The sequence below is a fragment of the Miniopterus natalensis genome, chromosome 14, assembly GCF_054644295.1.
Source record: "Miniopterus natalensis isolate mMinNat1 chromosome 14, mMinNat1.hap1, whole genome shotgun sequence".
NCBI classification, from domain to species: domain Eukaryota; kingdom Metazoa; phylum Chordata; class Mammalia; order Chiroptera; family Miniopteridae; genus Miniopterus; species Miniopterus natalensis.
The window spans coordinates 147,224-162,569 of NC_142094.1; positions in this window are offsets into that span (position 1 = coordinate 147,224).

Sequence of the window (15,346 nt, forward strand, 5' to 3'; positions counted from 1 at the left end):
TAACCGGATCTCTAACCCTAGCCCTCAACATAACCCTAACCCTAGGTCCAATCGTAAGCATAACCGGATCTCTAACCCTACCCCTCAACATAACCCTAACCCTAGGTCCAATCGTAAGCATAACCTTATCTCTAACCCTAGCCCTCAACATAACCCTAACCCTAGGTCCAATCGTAACCCTAACCGGATCTCTAACCCTAGCCCTCAACATAACCCTAAACCGAGGTCCAATCGTAACCCTAACCGGATCTCTAACCCTAGCCCTCAACATAACCCTAACCCTAGGACCAATCGTAAGCATAACCGGATCTCTAACCCTAGCCCTCAACATAACCCTAACCCTAGGTCCAATCGTAACCCTAACCGGATCTCTAACCCAAGCCCTCAACATAACCCTAACCATAGGTCCAATCGTAACCCTAACCGGATCTCTAACCGTAGCCGTCAACATAACCCTAACCCTAGGTCCAATCGTAACCCTAACCGGATCTCTAACCCAAGCCCTCAACATAACCCTAACCCTAGGTCCAATCGTAACCCTAACCTGATCTCTAACCCTAGCCGTCAACATAACCCTAACCCTAGGTCCAATCGTAACCCTAACCGGATCTCTAACCCAAGCCCTCAACATAACCCTAACCCTAGGTCCAATCGTAACCCTAACCGGATCTCTAACCCTAGCCCTCAACATAACCCTAACCCTAGGTCCAATCGTAAGCATAACCGGATCTCTAACCCTACCCCTCAACATAACCCTAACCCTAGGTCCAATCGTAAGCATAACCTTATCTCTAACCCTAGCCCTCAACATAACCCTAACCCTAGGTCCAATCGTAACCCTAACCGGATCTCTAACCCTAGCCCTCAACATAACCCTAAACCGAGGTCCAATCGTAACCCTAACCGGATCTCTAACCCTAGCCCTCAACATAACCCTAACCCTAGGACCAATCGTAAGCATAACCGGATCTCTGACACTAGCCCTCAACATAACCCTAACCCTAGGTCCAATCGTAACCCTAACCGGATCTCTAACCCAAGCCCTCAACATAACCCTAACCATAGGTCCAATCGTAACCCTAACCGGATCTCTAACCCTAGCCGTCAACATAACCCTAACCCTAGGTCCAATCGTAACCCTAACCGGATCTCTAACCCAAGCCCTCAACATAACCCTAACCCTAGGTCCAATCGTAACCCTAACCTGATCTCTAACCCTAGCCGTCAACATAACCCTAACCCTAGGTCCAATCGTAACCCTAACCGGATCTCTAACCCAAGCCCTCAACATAACCCTAACCCTAGGTCCAATCGTAACCCTAACCGGATCTCTAACCCTAGCCCTCAACATAACCCTAACCCTAGGTCCAATCGTAACCCTAACCGGATCTCTAACCCTAGCCCTCAACATAACCCTAACCCTAGGTCCAATCGTAACCCTAACCGGATCTCTAACCCTAGCCGTCAACATAACCCTAACCCTAGGTCCAATAGTAAGCATAACCGGATCTCTAACCCTAGCCCTCAACATAACCCTAACCCTAGGTCCAATCGTAACCCTAACCGGATCTCTAACCCTAGCCCTCAACATAACCCTAACCCTAGGTCCAATCGTAACCCTAACCGGATCTCTAACCCTAGCCCTCAACGTAACCCTAACCCTAGGTCCAATCGTAACCCTAACCGGATCTCTAACCCTAGCCCTCAACATAACCCTAACCCTAGGTCCAATCGTAACCCTAACCGGATCTCTAACCCTAGCCGTCAACATAACCCTAACCCTAGGTCCAATCGTAACCCTAACCGGATCTCTAACCCAAGCCCTCAACATAACCCTAACCCTAGGTCCAATCGTAACCCTAACCGGATCTCTAACCCTAGCCCTCAACATAACCCTAACCCTAGGTCCAATCGTAACCCTAACCGGATCTCTAACCCTAGCCCTCAACATAACCCTAACCCTAGGTCCAATCGTAACCCTAACCGGAAATCTAACCCTAGCCCTCAACATAACCCTAACCCTAGGTCCAATCGTAACCCTAACCGGATCTCTAACCCTAGCCCTCAACATAACCCTAACCCTAGGTCCAATCGTAACCCTAACCGGATCTCTAACCCTAGCCGTCAACATAACCCTAACCCTAGGTCCAATCGTAAGCATAACCGAATCTCTAACCCTAGCCCTCAACATAACCCTAACCCTAGGTCCAATCGTAACCCTAACCGGATCTCTAACCCTAGCCCTCAACATAACCCTAACCCTAGGTCCAATCGTAACCCTAACCGGATCTCTAACCCTAGCCCTCAACGTAACCCTAACCCTAGGTCCAATCGTAACCCTAACCGGATCTCTAACCCTAGCCCTCAACGTAACCCTAACCCTAGGTCCAATCGTAATCATAACCGGATCTCTAACCCTAGCCCTCAACATAACCCTAACCCTAGGTCCAATCGTAACCCTAACCGGATCTCTAACCCTAGCCGTCAACATAACCCTAACCCTAGGTCCAATCGTAAGCATAACCGGATCTCTAACCCTAGCCGTCAACATAACCCTAACCCTAGGTCCAATCGTAAGCATAACCGGATCTCTAACCCTAGCCCTCAACATAACCCTAACCCTAGGTCCAATCGTAACCCTAACCGGATCTCTAACCCTAGCCGTCAACATAACCCTAACCCTAGGTCCAATCGTAACCCTAACCGGATCTCTAACCCTAGCCGTCAACATAACCCTAACCCTAGGTCCAATCGTAACCCTAACCGGATCTCTAACCTTAGCCCTCAACATAACCCTAACCCTAGGTCCAATCGTAACCCTAACCGGATCTCTAACCCAAGCCCTCAACATAACCCTAACCCTAGGTCCAATCGTAACCCTAACCGGATCTCTAACCCTAGCCCTCAACATAACCCTAACCGTAGGTCCAATCGTAACCCTAACCGGATCACTAACCCTAGCCCTCAACATAACCCTAACCCTAGGTCCAATCGTAACCCTAACCGGATCTCTAACCCTAGCCCTCAACGTAACCCTAACCCTAGGTCCAATCGTAACCCTAACCGGATCTCTAACCCTAGCCGTCAACGTAACCCTAACCCTAGGTCCAATCGTAATCATAACCGGATCTCTAACCCTAGCCCTCAACATAACCGTAACCCTAGGTCCAATCGTAACCCTAACCGGATCTCTAACCCTAGCCCTCAACATAACCCTAACCCTAGGTCCAATCGAAACCCTAACCGGATCTCTAACCCTAGCCCTCAACATAACCCTAACCCTAGGTCCAATCGTAACCCTAACCGGATCTCTAACCCTAGCCCTCAACATAACCCTAACCCTAGGTCAAATCGTAACCCTAACCGGATCTCTAAACCTAGCCCTCAACATAACCCTAACCCTAGGTCCAATCCTGACCCTAACCGGATCTCTAACCCTAGCCCTCAACATAACCCTAACCCTAGGTCCAATCGTAACCCTAACCGGATCTCTAATCCTAGCCCTCAACATAACCCTAACCCTAGGTCCAATCGTAACCCTAACCGGATCTCTAACCCTAGCCCTCAACATAACCCTAACCCTAGGTCCACTCGTAACCCTAACCGGATCTCTAACCCTAGCCGTCAACATAACCCTAACCCTAGGTCCAATCGTAACCCTAACCGGATCTCTAACCCAAGCCCTCAACATAACCCTAACCCTAGGTCAAATTGTAACCCTAACCGGATCTCTAAACCTAGCCCTCAACATAACCCTAACCCTAGGTCCAATCCTGACCCTAACCGGATCTCTAACCCTAGCCCTCAACATAACCCTAACCCTAGGTCCAATCGTAACCCTAACCGGATCTCTAACCCTAGCCCTCAACATAACCCTAACCCTAGGTCCAATCGTAACCCTAACCGGATCTCTAACCCTAGCCCTCAACATAACCCTAACCCTAGGTCCAATCGTAACCCTAACCGGATCTCTAACCCAAGCCCTCAACATAACCCTAACCATAGGTCCAATCGTAACCCTAACCGGATCTCTAACCCTAGCCCTCAACATAACCCTAACCCTAGGTCCAATCGTAACCCTAACCGGATCTCTAACCCTAGCCCTCAACATAACCCTAACCCTAGGTCCAATCGTAACCCTAACCGGATCTCTAACCCTAGCCCTCAACATAACCCTAACCCTAGGTCCAATCGTAACCCTAACCGGATCTCTAACCCTAGCCCTCAACATAACCCTAACCCTAGGTCCAATCGTAACCCTAACCGGATCTCTAACCCTAGCCCTCAACGTAACCCTAACCCTAGGTCCAATCGTAACCCTAACCGGATCTCTAACCCTAGCCGTCAACGTAACCCTAACCCTAGGTCCAATCGTAATCATAACCGGATCTCTAACCCTAGCCCTCAACATAACCGTAACCCTAGGTCCAATCGTAACCCTAACCGGATCTCTAACCCTAGCCCTCAACATAACCCTAACCCTAGGTCCAATCGAAACCCTAACCGGATCTCTAACCCTAGCCCTCAACATAACCCTAACCCTAGGTCCAATCGTAACCCTAACCGGATCTCTAACCCTAGCCCTCAACATAACCCTAACCCTAGGTCAAATCGTAACCCTAACCGGATCTCTAAACCTAGCCCTCAACATAACCCTAACCCTAGGTCCAATCCTGACCCTAACCGGATCTCTAACCCTAGCCCTCAACATAACCCTAACCCTAGGTCCAATCGTAACCCTAACCGGATCTCTAACCCTAGCCCTCAACATAACCCTAACCCTAGGTCCAATCGTAACCCTAACCGGATCTCTAACCCTAGCCCTCAACATAACCCTAACCCTAGGTCCAATCGTAACCCTAACCGGATCTCTAACCCTAGCCCTCAACATAACCCTAACCCTAGGTCCAATCGTAACCCTAACCGGATCTCTAAACCTAGCCCTCAACATAACCCTAACCCTAGGTCCAATCGTAACCCTAACCGGATCTCTAACCCTAGCCCTCAACATAACCCTAACCCTAGGTCCAATCGTAAGCATAACCGGATCTCTAACCCTACCCCTCAACATAACCCTAACCCTAGGTCCAATCGTAAGCATAACCTTATCTCTAACCCTAGCCCTCAACATAACCCTAACCCTAGGTCCAATCGTAACCCTAACCGGATCTCTAACCCTAGCCCTCAACATAACCCTAAACCGAGGTCCAATCGTAACCCTAACCGGATCTCTAACCCTAGCCCTCAACATAACCCTAACCCTAGGTCCAATCGTAAGCATAACCGGATCTCTAACCCTAGCCCTCAACATAACCCTAACCCTAGGTCCAATCGTAACCCTAACCGGATCTCTAACCCAAGCCCTCAACATAACCCTAACCATAGGTCCAATCGTAACCCTAACCGGATCTCTAACCCTAGCCGTCAACATAACCCTAACCCTAGGTCCAATCGTAACCCTAACCGGATCTCTAACCCAAGCCCTCAACATAACCCTAACCCTAGGTCCAATCGTAACCCTAACCTGATCTCTAACCCTAGCCCTCAACATAACCCTAACCCTAGGTCCAATCGTAACCCTAACCGGATCTCTAACCCTAGCCCTCAACATAACCCTAACCCTAGGTCCAATCGTAACCCTAACCGGATCTCTAACCCTAGCCCTCAACGTAACCCTAACCCTAGGTCCAATCGTAACCCTAACCGGATCTCTAACCCTAGCCCTCAACATAACCCTAACCCTAGGTCCACTCGTAACCCTAACCGGATCTCTAACCCTAGCCGTCAACATAACCGTAACCCTAGGTCCAATCGTAACCCTAACCGGATCTCTAACCCAAGCCCTCAACATAACCCTAACCCTAGGTCCAATCGTAACCCTAACCGGATCTCTAACCCTAGCCCTCAACATAACCCTAACCCTAGGTCCAATCGTAACCCTAACCGGATCTCTAACCCTAGCCCTCAACATAACCCTAACCCTAGGTCCAATCGTAACCCTAACCGGAAATCTAACCCTAGCCCTCAACATAACCCTAACCCTAGGTCCAATCGTAACCCTAACCGGATCTCTAACCCTAGCCCTCAACATAACCCTAACCCTAGGTCCAATCGTAACCCTAACCGGATCTCTAACCCTAGCCGTCAACATAACCCTAACCCTAGGTCCAATCGTAAGCATAACCGAATCTCTAACCCTAGCCCTCAACATAACCCTAACCCTAGGTCCAATCGTAACCCTAACCGGATCTCTAACCCTAGCCCTCAACATAACCCTAACCCTAGGTCCAATCGTAACCCTAACCGGATCTCTAACCCTAGCCCTCAACGTAACCCTAACCCTAGGTCCAATCGTAACCCTAACCGGATCTCTAACCCTAGCCCTCAACGTAACCCTAACCCTAGGTGCAATCGTAATCATAACCGGATCTCTAACCCTAGCCCTCAACATAACCCTAACCCTAGGTCCAATCGTAACCCTAACCGGATCTCTAACCCTAGCCGTCAACATAACCCTAACCCTAGGTCCAATCGTAAGCATAACCGGATCTCTAACCCTAGCCGTCAACATAACCCTAACCCTAGGTCCAATCGTAAGCATAACCGGATCTCTAACCCTAGCCCTCAACATAACCCTAACCCTAGGTCCAATCGTAACCCTAACCGGATCTCTAACCCTAGCCGTCAACATAACCCTAACCCTAGGTCCAATCGTAACCCTAACCGGATCTCTAACCCTAGCCGTCAACATAACCCTAACCCTAGGTCCAATCGTAACCCTAACCGGATCTCTAACCTTAGCCCTCAACATAACCCTAACCCTAGGTCCAATCGTAACCCTAACCGGATCTCTAACCCAAGCCCTCAACATAACCCTAACCCTAGGTCCAATCGTAACCCTAACCGGATCTCTAACCCTAGCCCTCAACATAACCCTAACCCTAGGTCCAATCGTAACCCTAACCGGATCTCTAACCCAAGCCCTCAACTAACCCTAACCATAGGTCCAATCGTAACCCTAACCGGATCTCTAACCCTAGCCCTCAACATAACCCTAACCCTAGGTCCAATCGTAACCCTAACCGGATCTCTAACCCTAGCCCTCAACATAACCCTAACCCTAGGTCCAATCGTAACCCTAACCGGATCTCTAACCCTAGCCCTCAACATAACCCTAACCCTAGGTCCAATCGTAACCCTAACCGGATCTCTAACCCTAGCCCTCAACATAACCCTAACCCTAGGTCCAATCGTAACCCTAACCGGATCTCTAACCCTAGCCCTCAACGTAACCCTAACCCTAGGTCCAATCGTAACCCTAACCGGATCTCTAACCCTAGCCGTCAACGTAACCCTAACCCTAGGTCCAATCGTAATCATAACCGGATCTCTAACCCTAGCCCTCAACATAACCGTAACCCTAGGTCCAATCGTAACCCTAACCGGATCTCTAACCCTAGCCCTCAACATAACCCTAACCCTAGGTCCAATCGAAACCCTAACCGGATCTCTAACCCTAGCCCTCAACATAACCCTAACCCTAGGTCCAATCGTAACCCTAACCGGATCTCTAACCCTAGCCCTCAACATAACCCTAACCCTAGGTCAAATCGTAACCCTAACCGGATCTCTAAACCTAGCCCTCAACATAACCCTAACCCTAGGTCCAATCCTGACCCTAACCGGATCTCTAACCCTAGCCCTCAACATAACCCTAACCCTAGGTCCAATCGTAACCCTAACCGGATCTCTAACCCTAGCCCTCAACATAACCCTAACCCTAGGTCCAATCGTAACCCTAACCGGATCTCTAACCCTAGCCCTCAACATAACCCTAACCCTAGGTCCACTCGTAACCCTAACCGGATCTCTAACCCTAGCCGTCAACATAACCCTAACCCTAGGTCCAATCGTAACCCTAACCGGATCTCTAACCCAAGCCCTCAACATAACCGTAACCCTAGGTCCAATCGTAACCCTAACCGGATCTCTAACCCTAGCCCTCAACATAACCCTAACCCTAGGTCCAATCGTAACCCTAACCGGATCTCTAACCCTAGCCCTCAACATAACCCTAACCCTAGGTCCAATCGTAACCCTAACCGGAAATCTAACCCTAGCCCTCAACATAACCCTAACCCTAGGTCCAATCGTAACCCTAACCGGATCTCTAACCCTAGCCCTCAACATAACCCTAACCCTAGGTCCAATCGTAACCCTAACCGGATCTCTAACCCTAGCCGTCAACATAACCCTAACCCTAGGTCCAATCGTAAGCATAACCGAATCTCTAACCCTAGCCCTCAACATAACCCTAACCCTAGGTCCAATCGTAACCCTAACCGGATCTCTAAACCTAGCCCTCAACATAACCCTAACCCTAGGTCCAATCGTAACCCTAACCGGATCTCTAACCCTAGCCCTCAACGTAACCCTAACCCTAGGTCCAATCGTAACCCTAACCGGATCTCTAACCCTAGCCCTCAACGTAACCCTAACCCTAGGTCCAATCGTAATCATAACCGGATCTCTAACCCTAGCCCTCAACATAACCCTAACCCTAGGTCCAATCGTAACCCTAACCGGATCTCTAACCCTAGCCGTCAACATAACCCTAACCCTAGGTCCAATCGTAAGCATAACCGGATCTCTAACCCTAGCCGTCAACATAACCCTAACCCTAGGTCCAATCGTAAGCATAACCGGATCTCTAACCCTAGCCCTCAACATAACCCTAACCCTAGGTCCAATCGTAACCCTAACCGGATCTCTAACCCTAGCCGTCAACATAACCCTAACCCTAGGTCCAATCGTAACCCTAACCGGATCTCTAACCCTAGCCGTCAACATAACCCTAACCCTAGGTCCAATCGTAACCCTAACCGGATCTCTAACCTTAGCCCTCAACATAACCCTAACCCTAGGTCCAATCGTAACCCTAACTGGATCTCTAACCCAAGCCCTCAACATAACCCTAACCCTAGGTCCAATCGTAACCCTAACCGGATCTCTAACCCTAGCCCTCAACATAACCCTAACCCTAGGTCCAATCGTAACCCTAACCGGATCTCTAACCCTAGCCCTCAACATAACCCTAACCCTAGGTCCAATCGTAACCCTAACCGGATCTCTAACCCAAGCCCTCAACATAACCCTAACCATAGGTCCAATCGTAACCCTAACCGGATCTCTAACCCTAGCCCTCAACATAACCCTAACCCTAGGTCCAATCGTAACCCTAACCGGATCTCTAACCCTAGCCCTCAACATAACCCTAACCCTAGGTCCAATCGTAACCCTAACCGGATCTCTAACCCTAGCCCTCAACATAACCCTAACCCTAGGTCCAATCGTAACCCTAACCGGATCTCTAACCCTAGCCCTCAACGTAACCCTAACCCTAGGTCCAATCGTAACCCTAACCGGATCTCTAACCCTAGCCGTCAACGTAACCCTAACCCTAGGTCCAATCGTAATCATAACCGGATCTCTAACCCTAGCCCTCAACATAACCGTAACCCTAGGTCCAATCGTAACCCTAACCGGATCTCTAACCCTAGCCCTCAACATAACCCTAACCCTAGGTCCAATCGAAACCCTAACCGGATCTCTAACCCTAGCCCTCAACATAACCCTAACCCTAGGTCCAATCGTAACCCTAACCGGATCTCTAACCCTAGCCCTCAACATAACCCTAACCCTAGGTCAAATCGTAACCCTAACCGGATCTCTAAACCTAGCCCTCAACATAACCCTAACCCTAGGTCCAATCCTGACCCTAACCGGATCTCTAACCCTAGCCCTCAACATAACCCTAACCCTAGGTCCAATCGTAACCCTAACCGGATCTCTAACCCTAGCCCTCAACATAACCCTAACCCTAGGTCCAATCGTAACCCTAACCGGATCTCTAACCCTAGCCCTCAACATAACCCTAACCCTAGGTCCAATCGTAACCCTAACCGGATCTCTAACCCTAGCCCTCAACATAACCCTAACTCTAGGTCCAATCGTAACCCTAACCGGATCTCTAAACCTAGCCCTCAACATAACCCTAACCCTAGGTCCAATCGTAACCCTAACCGGATCTCTAACCCTAGCCCTCAACATAACCCTAACCCTAGGTCCAATCGTAAGCATAACCGGATCTCTAACCCTACCCCTCAACATAACCCTAACCCTAGGTCCAATCGTAAGCATAACCTTATCTCTAACCCTAGCCCTCAACATAACCCTAACCCTAGGTCCAATCGTAACCCTAACCGGATCTCTAACCCTTGCCCTCAACATAACCCTAAACCGAGGTCCAATCGTAACCCTAACCGGATCTCTAACCCTAGCCCTCAACATAACCCTAACCCTAGGTCCAATCGTAAGCATAACCGGATCTCTAACCCTAGCCCTCAACATAACCCTAACCCTAGGTCCAATCGTAACCCTAACCGGATCTCTAACCCAAGCCCTCAACATAACCCTAACCATAGGTCCAATCGTAACCCTAACCGGATCTCTAACCCTAGCCGTCAACATAACCCTAACCCTAGGTCCAATCGTAACCCTAACCGGATCTCTAACCCAAGCCCTCAACATAACCCTAACCCTAGGTCCAATCGTAACCCTAACCTGATCTCTAACCCTAGCCGTCAACATAACCCTAACCCTAGGTCCAATCGTAACCCTAACCGGATCTCTAACCCTAGCCCTCAACATAACCCTAACCCTAGGTCCAATCGTAACCCTAACCGGATCTCTAACCCTAGCCGTCAACATAACCCTAACCCTAGGTCCAATAGTAAGCATAACCGGATCTCTAACCCTAGCCCTCAACATAACCCTAACCCTAGGTCCAATCGTAACCCTAACCGGATCTCTAACCCTAGCCCTCAACATAACCCTAACCCTAGGTCCAATCGTAACCCTAACCGGATCTCTAACCCTAGCCCTCAACGTAACCCTAACCCTAGGTCCAATCGTAACCCTAACCGGATCTCTAACCCTAGCCGTCAACGTAACCCTAACCCTAGGTCCAATCGTAATCATAACCGGATCTCTAACCCTAGCCCTCAACATAACCCTAACCCTAGGTCCAATCGTAACCCTAACCGGATCTCTAACCCTAGCCCTCAACATAACCCTAAACCGAGGTCCAATCGTAACCCTAACCGGATCTCTAACCCTAGCCCTCAACATAACCCTAAACCGAGGTCCAATCGTAAGCATAACCGGATCTCTAACCCTACCCCTCAACATAACCGTAACCCTAGGTCCAATCCTAACCCTAACCGGATCTCTAACCCTAGCCCTCAACATAACCCTAACCCTAGGTCCAATCGTAACCCTAACCGGATCTCTAACCCTAGCCCTCAACATAACCCTAACCCTAGGTCCAATCGTAACCCTAACCGGATCTCTAACCCTAGCCCTCAACATAACCCTAACCCTAGGTCCAATCGTAACCCTAACCAGATCTCTAACCCTAGCCCTCAACATAACCCTAAACCGAGGTCCAATCGTAACCCTAACCGGATCTCTAACCCTAGCCCTCAACATAACCCTAAACCGAGGTCCAATCGTAAGCATAACCGGATCTCTAACCCTACCCCTCAACATAACCCTAACCCTAGGTCCAATCCTAACCCTAACCGGATCTCTAAACCTAGCCCTCAATATAACCCTAACCCTAGGTCCAATCGTAACCCTAACCGGATCTCTAACCCTAGCCGTCAACATAACCCTAACCCTAGGTCCAATCATAACCCTAACCGGATCTCGAACCCTAGCCCTCAACATAACCCTAACCCTAGGTCCAATCGTAACCCTAACCGGATCTCTAACCCTAGCCGTCAACGTAACCCTAACCCTCGGTCCAATCGTAATCATAACCGGATTTCTAACCCTAGCCCTCAACATAACCCTAACCCTAGGTCCAATCGTAACCCTAACCGGATCTCTAACCATAGCCCTCAACATAACCCTAACCCTAGGTCCAATCGTAAGCATAACCGGATCTCTAACCCTACCCCTCAACATAACCCTAACCCTAGGTCCAATCGTAAGCATAACCTTATCTCTAACCCTAGCCCTCAACATAACCCTAACCCTAGGTCCAATCGTAACCCTAACCGGATCTCTAACCCTAGCCCTCAACATAACCCTAAACCGAGGTCCAATCGTAACCCTAACCGGATCTCTAACCCTAGCCCTCAACATAACCCTAACCCTAGGTCCAATCGTAAGCATAACCGGATCTCTAACCCTAGCCCTCAACATAACCCTAACCCTAGGTCCAATCGTAACCCTAACCGGATCTCTAACCCAAGCCCTCAACATAACCCTAACCATAGGTCCAATCGTAACCCTAACCGGATCTCTAACCCTAGCCGTCAACATAACCCTAACCCTAGGTCCAATCGTAACCCTAACCGGATCTCTAACCCAAGCCCTCAACATAACCCTAACCCTAGGTCCAATCGTAACCCTAACCTGATCTCTAACCCTAGCCGTCAACATAACCCTAACCCTAGGTCCAATCGTAACCCTAACCGGATCTCTAACCCAAGCCCTCAACATAACCCTAACCCTAGGTCCAATCGTAACCCTAACCGGATCTCTAACCCTAGCCCTCAACATAACCCTAACCCTAGGTCCAATCGTAACCCTAACCGGATCTCTAACCCTAGCCCTCAACATAACCCTAACCCTAGGTCCAATCGTAACCCTAACCGGATCTCTAACCCTAGCCGTCAACGTAACCCTAACCCTAGGTCCAATCGTAATCATAACCGGATCTCTAACCCTAGCCCTCAACATAACCCTAACCCTAGGTCCAATCGTAACCCTAACCGGATCTCTAACCCTAGCCCTCAACATAACCCTAACCCTAGGTCCAATCGTAACCCTAACCGGATCTCTAACCCTAGCCCTCAACATAACCCTAACCCTAGGTCCAATCGTAACCCTAACCGGATCTCTAACCCTAGCCCTCAACATAACCCTAACCCTAGGTCCAATCGTAACCCTAACCGGATCTCTAACCCTAGCCCTCAACATAACCCTAACCCTAGGTCCAATCGTAACCCTAACCGGATCTCTAAACCTAGCCCTCAACATAACCCTAACCCTAGGTCCAATCGTAACCCTAACCGGATCTCTAACCCTAGCCCTCAACATAACCCTAACCCTAGGTCCAATCGTAAGCATAACCGGATCTCTAACCCTACCCCTCAACATAACCCTAACCCTAGGTCCAATCGTAAGCATAACCTTATCTCTAACCCTAGCCCTCAACATAACCCTAACCCTAGGTCCAATCGTAACCCTAACCGGATCTCTAACCCTTGCCCTCAACATAACCCTAAACCGAGGTCCAATCGTAACCCTAACCGGATCTCTAACCCTAGCCCTCAACATAACCCTAACCCTAGGTCCAATCGTAAGCATAACCGGATCTCTAACCCTAGCCCTCAACATAACCCTAACCCTAGGTCCAATCGTAACCCTAACCGGATCTCTAACCCAAGCCCTCAACATAACCCTAACCATAGGTCCAATCGTAACCCTAACCGGATCTCTAACCCTAGCCGTCAACATAACCCTAACCCTAGGTCCAATCGTAACCCTAACCGGATCTCTAACCCAAGCCCTCAACATAACCCTAACCCTAGGTCCAATCGTAACCCTAACCTGATCTCTAACCCTAGCCGTCAACATAACCCTAACCCTAGGTCCAATCGTAACCCTAACCGGATCTCTAACCCAAGCCCTCAACATAACCCTAACCCTAGGTCCAATCGTAACCCTAACCGGATCTCTAACCCTAGCCCTCAACATAACCCTAACCCTAGGTCCAATCGTAACCCTAACCGGATCTCTAACCCTAGCCCTCAACATAACCCTAACCCTAGGTCCAATCGTAACCCTAACCGGATCTCTAACCCTAGCCGTCAACATAACCCTAACCCTAGGTCCAATAGTAAGCATAACTGGATCTCTAACCCTAGCCCTCAACATAACCCTAGCCCTAGGTCCAATCGTAACCCTAACCGGATCTCTAACCCTAGCCCTCAACATAACCCTAACCCTAGGTCCAATCGTAACCCTAACCGGATCTCTAACCCTAGCCCTCAACGTAACCCTAACCCTAGGTCCAATCGTAACCCTAACCGGATCTCAAACCCTAGCCGTCAACGTAACCCTAACCCTAGGTCCAATCGTAATCATAACCGGATCTCTAACCCTAGCCCTCAACATAACCCTAACCCTAGGTCCAATCGTAACCCTAACCGGATCTCTAACCCTAGCCCTCAACATAACCCTAAACCGAGGTCCAATCGTAACCCTAACCGGATCTCTAACCCTAGCCCTCAACATAACCCTAAACCGAGGTCCAATCGTAAGCATAACCGGATCTCTAACCCTACCCCTCAACATAACCCTAACCCTAGGTCCAATCCTAACCCTAACCGGATCTCTAACCCTAGCCCTCAACATAACCCTAACCCTAGGTCCAATCGTAACCCTAACCGGATCTCTAACCCTAGCCCTCAACATAACCCTAACCCTAGGTCCAATCGTAACCCTAACCGGATCTCTAACCCTAGCCCTCAACATAACCCTAACCCTAGGTCCAATCGTAACCCTAACCAGATCTCTAACCCTAGCCCTCAACATAACCCTAAACCGAGGTCCAATCGTAACCCTAACCGGATCTCTAACCCTAGCCCTCAACATAACCCTAAACCGAGGTCCAATCGTAAGCATAACCAGATCTCTAACCCTACCCCTCAACATAACCCTAACCCTAGGTCCAATCCTAACCCTAACCGGATCTCTAAACCTAGCCCTCAATATAACCCTAACCCTAGGTCCAATCGTAACCCTAACCGGATCTCTAACCCTAGCCGTCAACATAACCCTAACCCTAGGTCCAATCATAACCCTAACCGGATCTCGAACCCTAGCCCTCAACATAACCCTAACCCTAGGTCCAATCGTAACCCTAACCGGATCTCTAACCCTAGCCGTCAACGTAACCCTAACCCTCGGTCCAATCGTAATCATAACCGGATTTCTAACCCTAGCCCTCAACATAACCCTAACCCTAGGTCCAATCGTAACCCTAACCGGATCTCTAACCATAGCCCTCAACATAACCCTAACCCTAGGTCCAATCGTAAGCATAACCGGATCTCTAACCCTACCCCTCAACATAACCCTAACCCTAGGTCCAATCGTAAGCATAACCTTATCTCTAACCCTAGCCCTCAACATAACCCTAACCCTAGGTCCAATCGTAACCCTAACCGGATCTCTAACCCTAGCCCTCAACATAACCCTAAACCGAGGT